The sequence below is a fragment of the Coturnix japonica genome, chromosome 3 (genome assembly GCF_001577835.2).
Source record: "Coturnix japonica isolate 7356 chromosome 3, Coturnix japonica 2.1, whole genome shotgun sequence".
Taxonomy (NCBI): Eukaryota; Metazoa; Chordata; class Aves; order Galliformes; family Phasianidae; genus Coturnix; species Coturnix japonica.
Window position 1 is genome coordinate 92,482,387 of NC_029518.1, and position 22,649 is coordinate 92,505,035.

General features: G+C 42.0%; 1 long non-coding RNA gene across 1 annotated transcript in view; it reads right to left on the minus strand.

Moving 5' to 3' along the window:
* Positions 1 to 513: 513 nt before the first annotated feature.
* LOC107312248 overlaps positions 514 to 22,649 on the minus strand; it is a 38,980-nt gene continuing 16,844 nt past the window's right edge. Inside the window, exons 4-5 of the long non-coding RNA XR_004306640.1 lie at positions 7,635 to 7,696; positions 514 to 3,647 (exon numbers count right to left, since the gene is read on the minus strand). This is a non-coding gene — a long non-coding RNA (uncharacterized LOC107312248). The remainder of the gene's footprint in view (positions 3,648 to 7,634; positions 7,697 to 22,649) is intronic.

Consider the following 22,649-nt stretch of genomic DNA (forward strand, 5'->3'; position numbering starts at 1 on the left):
CAGTAAAACAGTACTTGATTAGGAACTGTAGGTCATGACCGGTTTCTATTTCATGTATGCAGACTTGGTACAGTTCAAATAACGAAAACACTTGCATGCTTCCAAACAGACATATTCTGACACTGGAAAAATTATAGGAGAAGTTTGCTAGAAGGAAAAATGTAGGCAAAAAAAAACATGGGAGACATGACAGAGTTCTTCAGGAACCTGTTAGATGACCACAGGATCAACCAAAAAAAAAGGACAATATCACTTGAAGGCTTGCCTTGGCCTAGTGATATATCAGATGCAAAAATTTCAGAAGTGCTATTCAAGAAATAGGAGAAGATACAAAGATTTTGAAGCATACGGGTTAGTATTTGCAAAGTATACAAAGTGCATTAAAAAAAGATAAAATATCCTAAAGGAAAAAAAGTTATTATTGGCAAAACTGGTTGTCAGAAGTTTAAATACAGTGAGATCAAAGCAAATGAAGACAGATTTCTCAGTAACAGACAAAATTCTCAATAGCAGTAATGAAAACAAAGAACAAATAAATATTTATTTTTATTTGATAACAGTGTGTTTTCATTGACTAAGTATGATTAGACTATTTTTGCTTTATCTGTCTAATAGAAGGAATGAGATCATATCTTCTAAGGATGCACATTTTAAGGCCATCAGCCTGGATAACCTGAATTCAGGTGTCCTAAAGGACTTTCCTGGAGAATTCACTAGTGAGTTTCTGCTTATTTTTACTAAAGCCCAGAACATTAAAGAAGTCTGGAAATGGTAGACAAACAATCATCTTGTACAAACACTTGAGAGGGGCACCCCGTGCCTACCAGTGTTACAATACTGATGATCTTGACATCAGCCTCAAATGAAGGAATTAAAAGGCTCGTGTGGAATTTAACTGATAACAGAATAAAGGAGAATTCTATAATGAATACCAGACAATGTGAAATGCTTGATGGAAAATACTGTTCCTTGAACAAACTTGAGTTCATTCTCTGAGGCTTTTTGGATAAATGTAACTGCAAAAATGTAATAACATTTTATAGGGTGTTTGAGTTGATACCACACAACATTCTGATATAAAAGTTGGTAGTATACAGCACCAAAAAAAACGACAATTAGCTAACTGGAATACCTCAAAGTATTGGTAAGTAGTGCCACTAAATAGGGATGTTTCTAGGAGGGTCACAAAGTAGCAGCTGTAAACCTAAGGCTTATGTTCTGTCATCCTCAAGTATTTAGAAGGAAATGTGCAATTACTGCTGGTAATTTTCCTGTAGGATGTAGAAGTAGTTGGTATGGCAGAAGGAAGTGGGGAGAGGACAACCAGATTTATCTGAATTGCCACGTAATCTGAATCTACTCAAACAAAGGCTTTCCGTAAATTCATTAATTTATATATCTAAGGAAAAAAAAAAAAAAAAAAAAAAACGGAATAAAAAAAAAAAAACAATGAGCTGTTCAGATAAGATAGGAATGGTGCTCTGGACAGCCGCAATTCTGAGATGGATTTAAAAACCAGAGTAGGCCAGGCTGAAGTCCTGGCATCATGCTGTGGCAAAAAAAAAGTGCTGTTGTGCTCCTGCGAATGCCATTTAGGGGATGTTTTGTAGGAATGTTAAACCCCTCCTGCAGCTTTAATGGGACCAAAGCCACTACACTGAGTAAAATCCAGAATTGCTGAAGAATACTTTATTTCCCTTTTCTCCACTCCTTTCACGCACTAATAAACACAGGCACAGAAAAAAAGAATCAACTGTAAGTGCCATCAAAATTCTACTAATCGTTCAATTTTTGCTATACCACAATCTTAAGAAAATATCGATTCAAAGGTGATCTCCAATCTACTGTGTAAAAAACAAGAACTTCTGATAATAGCCAAACCAACACATTTTCAGTTGAATATTAAAATAATCTTAATGCTTACCTACACTGAACAACATCAGAAACAAAAGAATTGTCTGAAAGCGAAGTTTAGGCGTTCTTCTGATATCTGTGATTCAGCCAGTCTTCTTGAGTCCTGGGCTCAAAGAGGGGTTAACTGAATTGTACACGAAGAGGCCAAACGAGATGATCTCATTGTCTCTACTGACATTAAACACTATGGAAAAGGACTTTGCAATTGGAATGAGATGTTCTCACATGGGTAATCCCAAACTGAAGCATTAAAAACACATCACTGGAGATGTTCTAATAAACACATGCAAAGCTGCTGAATTTAAACTTTTGTAACATCAAAATTACTGATCCAAATTTCTTAGATTTTTGTCAGCTTATATTATATTCCCTTTGAGGCAAGATTATTTCTTGCCTATCTATAAAATACCTCATGCTAAAGCTACGCAGAATTTTCCTTTCTCACTATGGAAAATTTTGACTTTTCATCAAAAAGTGGGAATAAAAAACAAAAAACAAAACAAAACAAAAGTTTTCAGCCAAAATGCTATTTTTGGGGGGGGAATTGCCATTTTCTCAAGAGCGAGCATTTTTCATCAGAATGAATTGTTTTGTCTAAAGCAAAACTTTCATCCAAACATGACTGTGACATAATTTTTGCAACCCACCATATCTATAGTACTGGTGGTGCTATAAATAAACTGACCAAAACCACATTTGCTTTAATTTGTTACATGCCAGATAAAATAAATGCTCACTTTACTTTAACCCAAAGTTTGTTAAATTTGAGTTGTGTGGGATGGTTTAGAAAAAAAAGGGGGGTTATCTTTGGTTTTGTTCTGCAACTGTGAAACTGGATCACCTTTTCATTCCTGGCTACAACAGTGATTGATAGTGGAATTCAGCTTTATTTTTTAACTTTTTATTTTTTCCTACATATGTAAATGCTGAATAATCCACATGTGCAGATCTCAGCTGAGAAATCTTGCCACTGTTGAAGGAGTGGTAGGATTAATGAGATTTGGTGTTGTATCACACACAGTATACATAACTACATATCTTAGCCTTCCAAACGGTGTCATCAACACATTTGGTGGGTTAGATTATTACAAAACATTCTGCAGTCTGAAAGTACCTACATGATTCATGAATCACCTACAGGATTTGGTATGAATTGGACTCAATTTTCATCTTAGATTTCTGCTTACCCTACTTTTGGCTAATATGTGTCAAAATTTACATAATTTACCTTCTGATCAGTCTTCTATTTCAATCAGTGCTAGATGAATAACACTTTTTCTACAGATAATTTGGTAATGGTCTACCATATTTCTAGACCAAAATCTTTACAATCATATTTTTTCTCCTGCTAAACCCAGTACAGGTTGCCTCATGATCTTTTACTCTATGTAAAAAAAGCCTTTGGAGCTGAACAGTGTTCTTCACTGATGTGTGATTTCTGACTGCTTAAATTAAATCTTTAATTGGCAAGAAGAAAATAGGCCTGGGCCTGGCACTTTCAGGGCAGGGCCTAGTATGAAGAGCTGGACAACCAAACCAATGGAGGTAATTTCATTCTGCAGGGGAACGCATGGCTCCCATCATGGATGAAGGCAGGCAAGCTCCTTGAGAGACTCATGCTGTGAGAAGTGGCTCAGTGCTCTGCAATCTTCTTTCATGCCCTTTTTCTCTGCTCACTTCTTTCCAGATCTCTCAATTTTTCCTTAAGCATCCACAGCAGGTGTTCCGTCACCCTTCACAAATGAATGAAGATCCAAATCAGGCTCTTGTTGGCAATACTGCCTTTAAGCACTACCCATCCATAGCTGCAGCTATACATGCACCAGTCCCTGAAGGCAGAGGCCACATCTCACTCTCAGAATGAAAAGTCTCAGAAAAGAAAAACAGTCTTGGATACAAAACAGAGAAATGGTGACCAGAAAGAGGAGAAAGTATAAGAGGTGAAATCTTGGCCCTTTCACGAAGGGAGTTTTGCTACTAGTTTTAGCTCTTTCCTAGGCTGAAGGAAGCAATGCTTGCTGAGCTTTTGTCCATTTAAAAAGCAGCTGGCCAAGAAGAGTAAATCAGGAAATCTGGTTGCACTACTCATCATGACTGTTTTTCAAGAAGATACTTTATTATTCATGGAAGGTGGGATCCAAAGAGCATGGACATCAGTATCAATGGACTCTAAACAGTGTGCTTGACAGTGACAAACAACACTCAAATGCAGACAGTGTGTGGCAGTGAGTAATTCAAGCGTGATGCAGAATGGCAAAGCAAGCAGTTGTGCTCACAGCAGAGCACCTGGACAGTCCTGCTCCACTTCAGGCTCCATGGCCAGTACTGTTCAATTATAGGCCCACAAACTCCCCTGAAATTCAAGTGGTAAATTCAGAGGAAGCAATCATAGTCACCATCCCTGAGAGTTCAATGGCAACAGTGTAAATTGCAGCCTCACCACTGATGTCAGCGCAGTCTTAGACAGGTGTTTCCAAACAAACCCACATCTGTCTTTCACTGAGGATGTTCACTGATGGGCCAGCCCTGCCAGTCTGACTGAAATAACACTTTTGTTGGCTTCTTTCAGTGATTTGTTTGTCTCAAGAAACTGAGACAAAGTCCTTACAGTTTTCTCTGCAGTTGCTCAGTCTACTGCCAGTTAGAGCTCAGTACAAATAGCAGACCTCAAAATTCTGGATGAATCCAAAGATACAAAGTCAAACTAAGATAGAAAAAAAAACTTTGTTCTGGCAACCATCCAGTCACCAATGGAACTGGAGGAAACCCTATCATATGAATCATTTAAAAATAAGATCAGTCTGGACACGGAACTGGAAAATGTACCGTGGGGAACAGACTTGTATTGGCGAGGGAACGAACAGAATGATCTAATCCTGTAGGTCTCTTCCATCTCTAGATTCTGAGGGCCCAGTCCTCAAGGGACCTTGCAGGTTGGGCCCATGCCACGTCAGATTGCTTCAAGAGTATTAATACAAGAACTATGATAAAGCTAGAACTACATGATCACAGATTTGTCATTCCACTTGACTCAGTAAGCACCTTCACAAAGGTATCCCAAGTAGTAAGACCCAGGCTAAAAGTCAGAGAGCAATTTTGAAAAATACTTGATGAAGGGCATTTGAAAAGGTTTTCCTTCTTTGACTAGACAGAGGCTCAAAACTCAAAATCCATCTCTGATCCTGTGCCTGTTTGGAGCAGGGATTTTGGTTCAATGTATCATTAAAGACAAGGCCCAGCTGTGAAGCTTGGAGCTGGAGTCAGACTACTACAGTATCTGTTTACATCCAGAAATTTGGTTTGGGACATTATCTCGTCAGAATATACTGGCAAACTGCCTCATCCCATTCAAAACAAATGCCCTGAATATTGCTAAGTCCAAACAGAAATCAAAAAACTTTTTGGAGAAGATAATGTAGTAGAAAGATTCTGAGCCTTCTTCCCAGTCACCACTTCAATAAATTGAAGTGTCAAGGGATTGCTGTGATCAGCATCAAAACCACAGATCCATCCTTCTCTTCTCTGCTTGTTCTCAACTCCCTGCATATAAATTTGACTGGAGAGGTGAGAACAGGCTCTTATCTACAAAGGGCACGAAACAAGTTAGGAGACGTGCGTTTTGTGTCTGGTTCTATTCATCACTCACTTTCTCTCCCAGTTCCTTAACTTCTCCTTTTTGTAGCGGCTGCGAAGGAAGCAAAAGCATCTACTTTTTCCAAACCACTTTTGAATTCTCTGCTAACTGCTGTTAGAGTGGTGCGGAGTACGAGCGCTGTTAACAAGGAGAAAGGAGAGTTGAGGGTGGTGCGAGTGGGTAATGGGACAAAACTAGGAAAGGGATATTTTAGGCTAGAAATCAGGAAAAAATTAACAATGAAGCCCATTAGGCTGTGGAATAGGCTCCCAGAGGGAGCTGCTGGCAGCCCTACCACTTGAGTCATTTAAAATAAGACTGGACAAAGCAGGAGAAAATACGCTGTAGGGAACAGCCCTGGGCTGACCTTTGGGAAATGGAGGGAAGGGAGGGGGGGGAAAACGGTCCGTGTGACCTAACAGGTCTTTTCCATCCCTAACTTCTATGAATCTGTTACTGGCTAGTGAAAAATGTGATGTAAGGGCAGCCTGCAGTGATTGGCAGACTAAATGAAGGTCAGGAGTAATTTTTTGGATGCCTTGAGCACAGTGCGTGTCCCAAGTACTGACCACACTCACTCGGCATGTTTAGCCACCTGGCAGCTCTGCTGTAGCCAACCCAAATAGTTCATATAAAACTGAATTGAAATAGCAAACAACCATCATTCTCAGAAATGTTCACTTTTCCCGGGATTTCTTTTTCTCTCCTTTTTTCAGACAATCCAAAAACAAGTGATTGAGTTGAGGTACTTGCTGAGTGAACTCAGCCCAGTCAAGGCTGACTGGTGTCTGGTGGAACCATTGTTGGAAACAAAAAGGCATTTACAAGAGGAAAGTCCATCCGCTGTATTTGGATACCAGCTCCGGCTGCTCTTAGGGCAGGAGACTGCTCCTGATAGATAAGCCATTGTAAACACAGGCTAGAAAATCACTCATGTTCTCCTGTAGACAGACATGCATCACCCCAGGCTGCCCACGTTCCCTGCTCAGTGTCTTGTTTTCAGAGAGCCCTTGGAAATAAAACCATATGTTGCAAGCACCTGGAAACCCCTGACTAGATCTCATTTCTCTCAATTGCCAAAAACACTCCGTCTCCTTTGATTCTCAATCCTGGGGCCAGGTTTTGGTGACAAAGCCATGTACTGATTCAAGCGTGTTGGTTTTGTGTTGTTTTGGTTTTTTTTGCTGGTACACTTGGATTGTCATTCCTGAACTTGCATTGGTCTCTTCCAGGTTCATCTGCTGGAAGGAGGCAAAATGAGTGCTGGATGTTGCTAATGAAAAGAGCACTCTGACTGGCAAAGGATTTTGGTAAGGCACCAGAGGAAAAATGGGATGACAAAATATGGGCAGGAGGGATGTAGGGAAGTGAAAACAGCCAATAAAAGAGGCATGATTCACTGGGGTAAGTGGAGAAGAAAGCGTGTGTAATTGGCAATGAAAGGGGAATCTAGTGAAGCAGTGAAAAAGCCAGAGGTGTAGAGTTAATGCACAAGTGGTCACATACAGCTAAAATGTAGCTTTTCAACTTAGGATGATTTGCTTTGCCCTTGCATTGGAGCATTGCCAAAGTTTGATGCCAATTTTTATGAAGGCATATTTATGGGCTCCAAGTAGCAAAAGCTCACTACACTGGAAGCAGTCAGCACTTAGGGCATGACCTGACAGACCTACATGATCCCTACATACAGTCCATCAAGCCTTTGGCATACACCGTAGCCACTGTGCAGGGAGTCAGACTTCAGGAGGAAGCAGCAGCCCCGAGCATTCTCTGAGCAGTCTAAGCGTAATCTGAAATGCAGCCCCCACTCCCTTCCCCACCAGAAACAAACAACATAGCTGGCTTTACATCATCTCAGGAAGATGAGATCCCTCTAGATGAGATCCCTCCCTTTCTCAGCCTCTTTTTATGGTCCTCACACATCAGCAGAGCAATGAAAAGTCACCCCCTTTGACTATAAACCATTGGATTTCAGCCTTCTAAAAGTTTCCATTTTAGTTATGAGAAGAAGAAAGCAGGGAAGAGGTCATCTTTACTTTCCTCCTTTGCTTACCTGGCAAAGTATCTGTAGGTTTATTTTTCTTACCTGTGGTTTTGTTTGTCAGTCCAAGCATATCACATCAAACATAGGTTTTGGTCAGAACAGATCTAGAAGGGAAAACGATACTGTCTCAATATTTTGTAGGCCAGAAGAAATTAAACAATGGCTGTAATTTCAGTGGTATAAGAAGTAAGTGATGTGGGAAGAGGGATCAGAGGATGACAGACAAGATTAATTACGTGCAACAAGACCAAGAGGGCAGAGGCTGCCATAAGTAAATTTAGCAGTAGGAAAAAGCAACATTGCTTTTTCATAGATGGACTCTGCACCAAAAAAAAAGTTATATAAAGTGGTAGTGTCTGAGTTTTGTCCACTACCTGTCCATGTGTATCTTCTAACCGTTTCCTTGTCTGACAGGAGCCAAAACAGCTGATGTCCATAAGAAGTCAAGACCTTCATGATGTTTAATCAGTCCATAAAATTAAAAGCCCAAGTTGGGCTCATACTGTTAATACGTTCAGTGAAGAAAAGAGAGACCTTTCATATTCCCTCAGAGAGCCAAAGGGTGAAGATCCCTCTCTTGTTTTGGGCCTTATATAATATATATTGTATAATACTTACACCTCTGCAGTACAAATGGAGCAGGCTGCAACACTGGTGGTTTTCAAGCTTTGGTAATCCGGAGGTCCCTAAAACTTTCCAGTAAAGAAATGGATTTCTATATAGAAAATATACACCCAACATATGACATGTTGCAATCTGCAGAAGGAAGGTTGAAAACCATCGTGCTTCGTTCAGAGAATAACGGAAACTGTCTCCGCACCAAAGCACGCTTTTGGGATGAGCACATTCAAATACTGTGGTCAGGGTTATTGCTATTCCCAAGTATGATCTTTTTGCCAATCAACAGCACTGACCCATAACTCAGAAAGCAGGACCTTACTCTGGTTTTCATTCCAGACATGATCAAACCATCCTAGCTTACGGCCCCAGGGAGCTCATTTGGTGCCAAACTTCACCCTGCTATTAACCCCCACATAGAGCAGGAGTATGATTTCTGCTTTTGCTCCTCTCTCTTGTAGCTTCCACCAGCACCTCTAACACCCTTTTCTTCATGAAAAGCCCACCCCTAAATCAAGGCTTCTTGTAAGAGGTGAGGCTTTCAGCTGACAGGGCCTCAGGTCCTGCCTGCACTGGCCAGCAGAACCTCACATTGCACGCACCTGCAGTTTGTTAGCCTTGAGCACAAGTTTCCAAACAAGAATCAAAAGCTGTTTCTGTCAGGCCAAGTGCAGGATATGAGAGCAAACGTGAATCTCAGTCCGCCCAAAACTTAACAAGCATCTTTAAATTTATTGAATATCAAAAGGACAGAGGAAGAAGTTGCTAAGCCGTTTTCAGTGGTGTTTTTTCTACCCAAAGACACGGTTCACAGCCATTTTGATAGCGAATCTCCTTTTCCTTTTCAATCAACTAAATGTAAGTCTCTTGCTCATCAGTGAACTATGCTGTGGAAGGCTGTTTTGCATTTGGTAATGAATTGCATACCATCTTTAGATAGAGATCTTTTGGACTCTCGCTTTTGGCATCTCTGAGGAAATATGCTCTCCACCTGCTGCTCTGTCCCATGCGAGCACCATACCACGGCACGTTTCACTCTCGCAGGCAGACCCTGCCACCTAGTGAATCCAGATGTGTACTGGCCTCACTAGACACCCTAAACAGCTGCCTGGGCACCTCCTTCCTATCTGAGACAACCTGATTTCTCCATAAAGCCCTTTTCTACTGTCACTGAAGCAGCAGCTTTCCTAGGAGATGCAACTGCACAAATATTCTCCCAGAACCTGCCTCTGTTCTCAAAAAGAAAAGGAAAGAAAAAATAAAAAACATTTTGATTTCTATTTCCACCTGGCAAATGACATCTCTGTATTTTTCTACTAGTAATAAACCAGGTAAGCAGCCACGGGCCCATCCTCTCTTAATCTGCTATACTTCTCTGAATACGTCCCTTTAATCTGGTTTGTTCAGCGTTCAAATAGTAATGCTGTTGTCTACATTTAGGGTGTCTTCTCATCCTTTTGTGTTTGCTCTGTGTCATGAAAGACACAGTCCTTCCGGAAGCCTGCAATGCACTAACTTCACTTCCAGCCATAGGTAAAGCAGCACAGCTTGTAAAACAGAAGAGAGCAAGCAGTCAGTGGCTGTATTAGAAGATATATGCAAACAAAATTGGACTTAGGTGCCTGCATGTGGCTTGATGCCCCTCCACAACACTGAGTTACTGCTTCAGTTTTTGGAGAACCAGGTCTGTGAAATGAAAGGAATACCAAATTGGACACAGCAGATATGATATCTGAAAAATTCTGTTAATCAAAATTATCCTTTCTTTTTATTGGAAAGGATATTTTTATAAATCTTTGGGCCAGGTTTGAAAGTTTTAACCATCCCACACTTCCCTTCTCACAAAGCCAACAGTCCTGTTACCTGACAAGACAACAATCAGCTTTTCACACGCTAAGCTGAACAAATATCCTCCTCTTTCCTCACCTCTCATCTCTGAGAGGAAGGTATTAATTTTCCTCCACAGTAGCAATGTGATATACTGCTCCAGTCCTTCATTAGCTGCCAAATCCAATCCTTGTCAGCTTTTTCTCTTCTCTGCTGCCCTGCATTTCTTACCAAATCACAGAATTGGAGTGATTTGTAGGGACTTCTAGAGATTATTGAGTCCAACCCCTCTGCAAAACAGGCCCCCTACAGCAGGCTGCAAAGGTAGATATCCAGGCAGGTCTTGAATATCTGCAGAGAAGAAGAATCCACAAAAGTCCATTTTGCTATACATTTTTCAAGCAGTTGACCAGCCTTGCCAAAAACACCCTATTTTGTTTCCTCCCACACTTCTGAATAGATCCAGTCTAGTGAAGTGGCGTACATTTTTCACAGCACTCACCAAAACAGCTTACTGAGAGCCTTGGTAGGCTCTCCATCACTTGCACAGCTTTTATTTAAGATCAGAGCTAACACACAGCAGCAAGTGAGCAAGGCTGAGCCCCAAGCAATGGGAAGGAGGATGCACAGGCTGTCTTTTTGTGCAGTGACAGAAAAGAGGGGGCCCTTCTGACCCAGGGCAATGCCCTCATCCTGAATTACAGGTGGAAGAGGGACAGTGGTCAGGACAGGAATTGACACATGCCCTATCTTGATGCTGCAGCAGCAGAAGCAGAAAACATCACACCCCAGGTCTCCCTTCCAGGCACCACCTAGCTGCAGCCCCCTTCCTATCCTTTTGCTTTTAATTACCTGAAGCGTGGTAAAAGAAATAGGAAATGAATAAAGAGGTGCATTTCTCTCCCAGGCAGTCAGCTGCTGGGGCTGTGGGGCTCACAGAGCACTAAAGGAGGAGAGCTGTAAGGAAAGTACAGAGGTGAATTTGTCAGATGAGATGAGGTGAGAAGCAAAGGACAGCCAAAGGACAGCCCTCTCAAACTTACTGTGTCTTTCAAGTTCCACCTACCCCAAAAAGACAGCTTTCCAAAAGCATCATCTGTACCATACCCTTCTGGAAACCATAGCCTTCCCTCTCCTCCTTTCCACCTGAAAAGTTTCTACCTGAAACAACCTGACCCTGTGGCCTCCTACTGAATCATACATCTACCACAAAATAATCCTGTCTCCCTATCTTCTCTGCAGTCCTCTGTGATTCTCCCTAAGCCTGTTTTATACTCGCCATCTCCAAAAGCTCAGTTATCTCACACTTGCCTACTGGAATCTTCCTAACCAGCCCCAGCATCTGCACCCCCATCTGTCAAAATCCCCTGGACCTTTCCAGCCCTCCTCCTCTCACAGCCCACTCTGCTGCTGCCCTGAAATTAAATGTTGCTTCTGTTGCCAAAAAGCCTTCAGCCATCTCTGATCTTAGTGGAAAACTTTCTTCAAGTACTCTTTCTCCCAGTTGCAGGAAATCCTGTGGGTGCTATTCAGTGACCTCTGTAATGAAATAGGTCAGATTAGATAACCACAATAAGCTTTCCTGGCCCTAAAGGCCTCTTGCAAAACAAATTGAACTATCTAGCCCATGTAAGAACATGGATTAATAAGGACTTTCAGGAAGGGCAAGTCCCATGTTTCAGAACCTCTGGAACTGCAGATGCCAGCAGCACAGTCTAATGCAGTCTTCAAATCTAAACCTATAGATCTAAAGTGGGAGGAAAACAAGTACTGGGTCAAAGTAACAATCTATGTAGCCCTCATAACACCACCATTACACTCAAATCATTTGTTTTGTATTATTAGACAAGGTGTACAGACATCCCGTATTCCCCAGTTTGAACTAGCAAAATGCCAATGGACAAGGGGAAAAAAAAAACCACAAAAGTTTATTTTTGTAGGAATAATGCGATGACACATTTTCAGCAATATATACTATATTGTCAAGCCCTGATTAGACAAGCCAAATATTTTTGTGTAATTTCTGCAATAAAATATGAAAGCAGCAACATTCAGACAGAGAAGCTGGCTTTTGTTAAACTAGGGCTCCAAGAATAACAGCTTATGAATTACCAACCCCATTGTTTGGAAGAAGAAAGTTGCTTGATATTAACAAATTCATTAAGCCAAAACTGACATGTCTTCTAAAGCAGCCATTAGCAGTCTCAATCTTGACAAACTTGCGTCCCAAACATACCAAACAACACCAGTCTTGAGTCTTGTGTCAAGTCCTCTGACAGAGTAACCTACAGCTGCTGGGGCACTGATATGTCTTCCAGCAGATGTTAACGATGATTTATGACTCACATTTCTTCCATGTACTGTGGCACTCACACAGCTCATTTGCGCTACATGCTTGCAAGAGTCATTTCATCCATCCATAATACCAGTGAAATGCAACTGCCTTGAAAGAAAGGGCAAGTGAGCGTTGGAGCTGCTACAGTAGTAGCACGCAGGTGTCTAGGACAGAGTATGAGGAAGGCTTTCATCCACTAAAGCTGCCCTTGCCAGAGAGACTTTAGGCCTCTCTGTAATTTATTCCCTTGTCAGCCATCTGAAGCTGTCAGCCTGGTGGGCTCCTGACCCATAGAGCATGTAAGCATTGACTTTCACAGACAAGGAGTGCATGAAGAGACAGAAGACGAGCCCAGATCTGTGTTCTGTCCAGGGCCTCAGCACACGGCAAATCTTTTGTCTTTCTCCAGTAGAAACTGCCAAGAGGATTTAGGAAGATGAATAGTAATTTGCCCAAGAGAAATCTGGCAAGGATGCCAGCGTGAGTGTTCCAATCCTCTGATAAACTTCATATGATGTTACAGCTGTAGGTACACGGTATCAGCGCCTGACTACACAAATGCAACCATCGTTTATTTGTGGATTAGCCTGTTACTTTCCACCAAAATACAGTTTCTCCTTCTCCAAAGCCATCCTGTATCTTTGAGAAATCTGATCCCAGATAACACAAGAAAAAAATGGTTTTCATAGAATCAAGGCAAAGCGGAGCCAAACATGTAGGAATCTGTATTTTAAGCACCTATGCTACTGAACATTCAGTTTACTTCTTTTCCAAACTAAGTGCTTCAGTCTTCTGCTTCATCTGAAGCTCCATCAATACAGAATGCTTCCAAAATGTCCTTATTGCGTAAGGAAGTCGTGTTTAAACAGACAGATTTGTCTCTGGCAGGTAACAAACTTGACTGAACATCAAAATAAGACACAACTATGGTGAAAATGCTCTTCTGATTCCTTAAAAATGTGTAGGACCATGGGCAGATACAGAGACATTAAGAAATCAGAGGTTCTACAACCGCATCAAATGGATGCAAACTACTTCATGTCCATGTTAGCCCTGATTTAGCCGAGTTCACCAAGGAATCTTTCTTGAAGCTCGTAAATGTGGATAAATCTGTTTTAGATGAGTATCGTGTTAATGATCACCTTGTTACCTGTCCACACGCCTTTCTTTTCACTTGGAACCCATTCCATTGCTAAAGAGATCCCATGAGTACTGTAGAGATATGTGACTCCTGTCACAGATAACCAGTGCCCTACAACACCATTTAAGGAGCACCGTCATCTGGAAAATGTTTCTTCTCCGCAGTAGTTTATATCTTATATAGAAGAAGAATGTCAAGTTTGGAGGGATGGAGACTTTTAAGTAAGAGGAAACTCAAGGTTCTCTTTAATCCCTGTGTCCCTGGAAAACTCAGCTGCCAAATATCTGTCCTACCCAACAAAGAAAGCCAAGGAAGCGTTACTCCTACATGTCACTGTCTTTTACCAGTCAAACAGAGCTAAGCTTTAGCTGGATTAAAGCAAAACTGAGCAAACCACCAGAGACAGATTATCAAACAAACCCTTAGACAGCATGGAGACTGCCATGGCAGAATCAGATAAGAAGGATGGATCAGTATATTATGGTTTTTTATGTAACCAAAGAGTAGTATGAAGTAGCAGCAAATCATCTCTGCTATTCCTTCACCCTCCTTTGGGAATGCATGTCCTGACAAGTCCAAATCCACTTCTTGTGCAGATCTTTCAAGCAGCCAGCAGAAAACCTGCTTCCTTCTTGCTCTCTTGCCAGCGACATAACCTGACACCATGCACCCATTCCTTCAACATCCGGAAATAACAGCAGTAGTTAAAAACAGGAACAGGACACAGTCCTATTAAGCCTGGCCTACTGCATTACCACTTGTCAACCTATGCGGTGTGCCTGTGATCTGAATACAGATCCCAGTGGCCTCAAAACATCGGGGCTGTATTTACCACTTTGGCTGAGGTTGTCAGAAGAGAGACACGAGACCAAAGACCAATCCAGAACACTTGCTATAGAAACGTTCTGTTGCGTTTGAGAGCAGAAAGAAGAGTAGATAACAAGCCACAGACCCTCATGATAAATAACTCTACTGGAAGCACAGGAAAATACTGGTATAGAAGGAAGCTCATGGAACCACCGCCTCTTTATTGCAATTGCTCTGTATATTAATTAAAACTTATGGCACACAGGATGCCTCCTCCAGCATAAACTTCACCAAAAAAAAACCCACCAGCAATCGCACTAGACAACAAAAGAGCAAATTAATTGCATAAGAGGACAGCGTGTTTTGAAAGGGCTAAAGATGATGCTTCAGAACTTCTCAAGCACATATGAGCTGAAACAGCCCCTCAAAACCCTGGCATTTGGAAATGCTGCAGAGTTCTTTCTCTGCCCGTGTCTCCCACTGTACTGAATCTCTCCATTTACTCACTCTGCATTCAGTTCCATGTGTGGCTGCTGAGTTCTGGCACCCCATCCAAGTCTCTCCATCCTGGGAATACCGACCCCATTGGTTCTGGAATCAGAATGACCACACGGCACTTATAACATTTCCAGACAGACATAAATACACAGATTAGTCTTTTCTGCATTTTTCCTCATAAAAACAACAGCAGCTTCGAAGTGCATTGGCACAAGCACTGAGATTAAGTATTGCAACCTGCTATTGTTGGCAGGGTTGCACTGGCTTCTTCTGCTTTCCCCACCTCCTTGTAATCCTCTCTCTTCTTGGAGAGTAGTTAAATGCTATGTCCATTCATGTCACCACGGAGTAGTCTTGGCAGATGCATGCCCCAAGGCTGGGATGTTTTTACGAGAACCGTTTTCATATTTCACTGTTTGCCTGGCTGATCCTTTATCTGTTCTAGCAGTTATACAACTAAACACACTGAACTCTCTGTCAGATGATTACATATTCCATGTTGAATTGCAGGATATGGAAATACTGCCAAATGTAGTCCTGGTCTAACTCTTTTGACTTCGATGCGCAGCTAAAAATGAATTCAGCTCTTAAACTCCTTCATGTCAGTCTTTGAGAATGAATAAAAGCAAAGTCATCAGTAAGGTGTCTTGTCTTTTATGTATCCTTGCCTTTTTAAACCCAAAAGCTTCTCTGGATATCCTTTAGCTTTTAGTGGAGAGCTTGTGTGTACCACCTCTCTTGTGTGAACCACCTCTCTGCTTGGAGCTTTGTATTTAGGGCATGCTGAAAGCGTTCTGGTCTAGAAGCAATGGTTATCAGGCTCCTAAAGAAAAGGGAAGGGCCACAGAGCCCTTTCCTTCATTCCCCGCTGCTGACAGCAGCAGAGGCAGGAGGGAGGTGGAGGTGAGTGTGGCTGGAGCAGACAGAAGCTCTTTTCTCTTCCAGATATGACTCCTGCTCCCAGCTGCACAGCAAGGTCCTGGTGGCATCTGCATGCAAACAGATTTTTCAAGTTGGCTTTTAAGCACCTCCAAGCCCAAGGAGACCATGTTTGCTCGTGGTTGTTTGGTGTGAGATTTATTTTCTGCAGTTATTCTCATTGTTTTGTGCCTATTCCAATATCATTCAGCTATGGCTACCGAATCAAACTATTAATATGGCTCAAGGATTGGGTTTGCATAAGACCTGAAGCAAAGCAGAAGATAGATAGCTATAGTAAGAGTTCAAGAAGCTGTTTCCTCCACTGGAAGATTCTAAGAGACAAAGATATGTGGAAAGAAGGAAAAGAAATGGGCGCGGGCTGCCCGGAAAGGCTGTGGGTGCTCCATCCCTGAAGGTGTTCAAATTCAGGTTGGATGGGTCCCCATGCAGCCTGATCTGGTGGGTGGTATCCCTGTCCAAGGCATAAGGGTTGGAACTGTATGACCTTTGAGGTTACCTCTAATGTAAGCCAGTCTATGATTCTATGAAATGTTCTGCACTTTGGAATTCAAGGATTCTCAGAGCCCTCATGCTGATATTACCATCTGACCATCTCCAAACCATTTTAGCTACTTTTGCCATGTGTTTGCCTGTTGTTTTCAATGTTATTACTCTGATTGCAGCTCCCTGCATGCAATCAGCCTTCTTTTGTATGAAACGCCTGGGAGGTTTATTTATTTATTCCTCTGTTTTGACAAGAGTTGCAGTCCCTTCTCCTACCAGTGAGCAAAATGAAATAAGAGACCAGAGCAAAGGAAAACGTGATCTTAAGAAGGTAAGAAGGAGAGTTTTAATCAGGAGAGCATGTCAAAGATACCACAGAGTGGCTGAGTAATTGGGCAACTCACAACTGAGATGTTGACAAAAAGACAGGTCCTAGTAATATTAATATTAGAGACTAGTTTCTGAGTCCACAGTGGTGGGGGACAGCAGAGCCATTCCTCCTTCAAATCCTTCTTCCCCTGCATGGCTTCTGTCCAGCCCCTCATCATCCCAGCTCCTCTGGACCCTAGCAATGACTTGCATGAGCAACTGATTTAATGAGGACTGCATGTTGCTGGCTATTTAGCTGGATTTAGCTATAATTAGACAGCTGACAGAGACTGGCTCTGTGTGTGCTCTTTCTCTGTGATTACATATCATACTTGGTCTATGCGCAAAGTAAAAGACAATTATTCTTCTTCGTCACTCCCCAAACTCCTCAAGGGAGTTGATAATCAAATTGGCTGCTTTCTGCCACTTACCTCACTACTAGTAAGAAGACACTGTCATCATTACTAAGCTGATAAGTGCGTTGATGTGACACGTCGAGGAATTCAGTCGGCCTCCTACCTACGCCGTTTTCCCCTTTTTGGATAACTGTTGCCTTTTGGGGGAAAAACTGATAAACAAACATTTTAATTTTGAAATGACGTGTTGCTTGTTAAATAGTAATAGCTGGTTGGATTCATTTCTTATCACACCATGACGTCCCCTGGGGGCAAAGGGAGGCAGAGCAAAATGGGCACACTGACAATAGGACACAGAGATGGCAGTGAGGCCCCTATGAGGAAGTGAGAAGATGAGAGTGGCCTGAGATGGCACCATCTAATGATGGTTCCCACCTGCAGTAGTTCCTGGTTTTACTGAAATCACTGCATTTTTTCACATGGAAGGTCCAATCTTCTCGTGAAATTAGAGCACTTAAGGAAAAAAAGTCAATGAAAATATTTTCAAACAAAAACACTAGAAGAACATTTTATCATTCACTGAAATAGCCACGTTAGCTTCAGTAATTGAGGGTAATAACTTAGACTGAAAAATAAAAGAAACCTGAAGCAGCTGTTTGGGATGAAAAGATGGCATTTCCAAGACAGTTACTTTTCTAACCACATCTCAGGACAACTGCATAACAGATTCTCAAAACTCTTTGCAGAAGTACTTAAAACCATCCTTCATCTTCTTTGCACTGTGAAGAGCTAGCAGACTATCATTACCAAAATAAATGACTAAAAAAAATTCCTGAAAAGCCCTATTAATATACATATATTTGGTCCCAAGTCTGTGAAATATCTCAGCAACAGCAATAAAAACTATACTCATATCAGAACAAGGTTTCTATCCTACCAAAAAGGGCCATAAATACAGAGTAAGATTGAATGAGAGATATGCGCTCCCCTCACAACCTGGAGCTGCTGCAGATCACATCACACCTCTGCAACCAGAAAGAGGTGAAAGGATGATTCCTCCAAAGAGAAGCAGAAATCTTCCATAAGTTTCTTTCCCAAACAGGTAGGCTGGTGAATGCTAGCCAGAAGCTGTACCGATAACATTAAGCTTTATTTCATGGTGTCAGAGTGGCAGCAGAGTAAAAAGTAACTTGTTCATTTTAGCAGCTTCCACCAGTTTCTACCTTTCTTCTTCTGTCAAGAATTGCCCTGGCTATTGCTTAGACAGCGCGTGAATCCTAAAATCTTTCCCACCATCTCTCTCCTGCTTCCTTCCTCTTTTGAATAATTCAGCACAGCACAAGTACTTTGTAATGCTCAGAAATTATACCCTAGAGCATAATTCCTAGCACCTTCCCAGAGCCCCACCAGCTGCCCCCACTTGCCTTCTGGGCAGACCCAAGTTGAGTGGGTTGGTAAAAATAGGTCTCCCTGCCTGCCCCACTTCTGATTCATTGCCCACTTAGGTAACGTCTCTTTCAGCTACATGGAAAGGCTGGGGCCTTCTGGACCCCAGGGACATTACATCTTCATAAATAGGGAGATTTATTTACAGATATAAATCAAAACACAACGTTTAGAACATGCTACAGGGAAACAGTAAAATGCAAGGAGAAAGAAAAAAAAGAATAATCAAAAGTCGAGGATTCTGGCCAAATTCTTCTTAAAATAGCTCTTCCAAGACATACTGAACATTGTATCAACCTCACACAGGATCTCTAGCCAGCATCTTGGCTTCTTTATGACTCATTTCACTCAGGCTGAGGAGTAACAATTTCCTCCCTAGCCACCAAGTCACACTACTAAGGTTAGGTAGATACAGTTCAACCTGTTGTGACTGATCTGGTCCCTCTTCAGGTGAAATGATGCATTTCATCCAGTGCTACTGTACATCAAAAATGTTGTCATCAAGAAAATCACCCTCTTCAACACAAAAACCCACACATCCACACATATACATGAACACGCAGCCCCCGGTCAGGTCATCATATGCTAGTGCTAACACAGAATCATAGAATCATTTGAGTCAATAACATCTAGAAGTCATTAAGTCCAACTGCCCTGCAATGAATAGGGAATTATACAGCTCTGTCAGGTGCTCAGAGTCCCATCCAGCCTCACCTTGATGGTTTCCAGCAATGGGGCATCTACCACATCACTGGGTAACCTCTTCCAGTGCTTCACTATCCTTATAATTAAAAGAAGAAGAAGAGGAAGAGGAAGAGGAAGAAGAAGAAGAAGAAGAAGAAGAAAAGAAAAGAAATATCCAATGTAAGCCTCTCTTTTAGCTTGAAACCATTTCTCCTTGTCCTATCACAAGAGACCCTTATAAAGAGTCTGTCCCCTTCTTTCTTACAGCTCCCCTATAGATACTGAAATGCTGCTATCAAGTCCCCCCAAGAGCTTTCTCCTCTCCAGGCCAAACAGCCCCCAGGATGCACACAAGAAATTGCAGAGCAGACATCTGTTCAGGATGTTGCTCACTGGATCAGCTGTCCTCAAGTCTTTGTAGCTTTTATGTTCCAGCTCTGTACTGTCTACAGACAAAGGATGGTGTTTGTTAGTAAAAATTCCTTGTGCTGGTGCAGCATGCGTTGGCATGAATTACTCTTGTTCAGCACTATCACAATGGTGTTGATAGAGGAAAATCAGCCTTTAGCAGGCAGACAAAACAAAGTTCACTAATTTAAATTATCGTTAAGTGGGTTCTACACGGGTCCTCTTCACAGGAGAAGGTTTTCCTTTAAACAATAAATAAGTAATTTACGTACTGTTTGCTCTTTGCCGGGGTGGTCACCATTTCAGGGAATGATCTGAAAATAAATAAGTAAATAAACCCACACAAGTGAGTTATGTCTAAATTACCCCAAATCATCTGAATTGTATTTAAAGTCTTAAATGTTCCTCAAAACAAATGCTGAAGCAGAGTCTGTATTTTCACTGTAATTTCTGAATATAGGCTGACACAACTCCTGCTGGGGGCATTGGCAATATCTTGAGATTGGCCTCAGAGGTAATTAAAATTTGAACTGGAGAGTGTCTGCCAAGAGGTGGGAAATGCCCTGGCCAAATCCCTGCCTCTCTGTCCCCATATGTTGATAGCATGGGAGCACAGGTCTGGAAAGGACACTGCAGAAGTCATCACATCCACACTCTTGCAACTTTGCACAGATACATTCGGAAGTGGCAATTTTTCCTCTGTCAATCAGCTGTAAAATATACAGTTGAAACATGAGTGAGACAGCTATTACCCCAGACTTTACCATGTCAGACCTCTGATGACCATAGCAACCTGCAGGCATCCCAGTGTCTTTATATGTTCAGCCTAATGGACCTTTCTTGAGTGGGCTGAGAGCTAAGTAGTCTTGTGTGACCTTCAGCATTGTCTGTTGTATGTGCCAACCTTGGGTTCCTTCTCTGTGCCACCACTATTACTCTGTAGTGACCGTGGTGGCATCAACAAAAACAAGGGAGGCACAGCCATGGTCACCCACTGAGAGCAGTGTGTGGCTTTCTATGGACCTGCCATGGTGGTAGACATTAGGTTTGATTGTCCCATGTACATTGTGGTAGAAGGCACCTTCCCTTGGGTATTTTTGGGTATATCAAATAGGTGCATAACATAGGTTACAGAAAATTGAGCAGTGATGGGGAAGAAGTCAAAGTCAAAGTAGCATCATTTCCTGCCTCTGAGTGGCCCTGCACCAGCACGTGGATTCAGACTGCGCACTGAAATGGACAAAAGGCCATACCCAGAGCAAGACAGTCGAAGCTGGTGCTCTCACTTTTATTGTCTGAGCTGTATTTCTAGCCAGAACTGATATTTCAAATCTCAGCTGCAGCCACCATACCATTGTGGATGTGGTTTGCAGCTCTCAATTCTAAGGCAGAGGGGGAGGAGAGAGGCATGGCTGACACTTCATTCAGTGATCGCAGGGCTCCTCCGAGGCTCAGACTTTGAAACAAGACATTGGCAGGCCTGTGCAGAGAAATGATTTCATCCGTGTATGAATTAAGCCAAAGAACATAGTACTCGTCCCCTTGGTGTTTATTTTAAAATAATTATTACACGTTCCCTTTTCTTTCAGGAACATTAAACACAATGCTGCACATGATTTTGTTCAGGAGGGCTGCAGATGGCTGTGATGAGGGAAAGTCGGTGGCTAACGCTGACATATGCACCATGGCAAGTACTCAAAAATGAACTCTGTCAGTCTGAGGAATGCTCAAGTCCAACACCATTTCTGGGGGGAAACTGAGATCAATAACAGTTAGTTGATTTATTTGGTTGTTGATTTTCTAGTACCGCGCCACCAATTCTGTTGTACTTCTGCTCGTTAAATCGAGTGCAGACCTTTAAAAACAAGTGCCAGATTTTGGTAGCAAGAGAGGCTTCGTTCAAGCAGCTTTCCACACAAAAATATGCAGTGGTTTGAAAATGTGGTTGCAAAATGTGGACAAATGTGCACAGGAGTTATTAATGTTCACAAGAAAATGTGCTGCTTCATCTCCATTACAGACATTAACCACAGCTGTGGTTTTGCAAGTGAGGAAGTCTACTCTCATTCTTAGAGCTCAGATTTGGATGCTCACATGCAGATTCAGGTAGTTCCTAGAATACCCTTCCCAGCCATAATGAGAACATATAGGGACACTGGAAAAGAAAAAAAAGACTTTCTTTCATCTTAATAGACCTAGCACATGGATTGCAGAAGGAATTCAAAATCAGGTTTTAATATCAGATGTTTCATATGGACCACATTTCCCCCAGTGAAAAGTGAAAAATAAATGTAATTTATTTATTTATTTATTTTTAAAGACAATACACTGTCCAGGAAAACAAAGCAAGCCAGCCAGCTTTACAACCATTGGACTAGGAGACGGCTCCAAAGTCATTCCAGTACTGGCAGTACAGCTAAGCCAGAGTTCTCCTATAAGCCAGATGACACAGTTGGAAAAATATATTCCAGAACTTGTTATCCGTTCTCTGGACCTGCCAAATTTGCCCGTGTGGGACCACAGGTGCTGGCTCAACACAAGGAGGAAAAGGATGGAAAAAGACAGCAAGATGAAGAATATTAGGAGTGGTGGCAGTAAGTATCATCAAACCAGTGCTGAAGTTGCTGCTAATGCCAGTTTCAGGGGAAAGGACTATGATCTTTATGAATCCCAGCTCAGAGAAGAGACTACTTACTAATATGTGCATGGGTGGAGATTTACAAATCCAACCTGTAAATCCAGCCTGGGTTGCTCCGTTTTTTAACAGGTATGAATATGACACTTGTCAAAATGTGCACAGGAACAAAGTATCATAAAGCATGTCCTTCAGCTTTAGTTGCAATGGACCCCCTTTTGGCAGTTCACCATGAAGAAGCAGTTCACTAAAGTTTCTTAAATAAGTGTGGACAGGCCAATGAACTCTACCTTAAATTCCAAGCTGGTCAGATGCAATCCAGCTCCCATCTGGAAGCTGTATAGATGTATTAGTGCAGCAGAGTGCCCAAACTAAGTACCACACTGCAAAGCAGGATGTGTTAACCAGAGCTCATTGCTGTGTTAACGTGGCTGAGTGGCTTCTGGGGCTGAGACCAAAGAAGCTAAAGTCTCTCTGAACCACACAGATGTAACCAAGGAGGAATTCA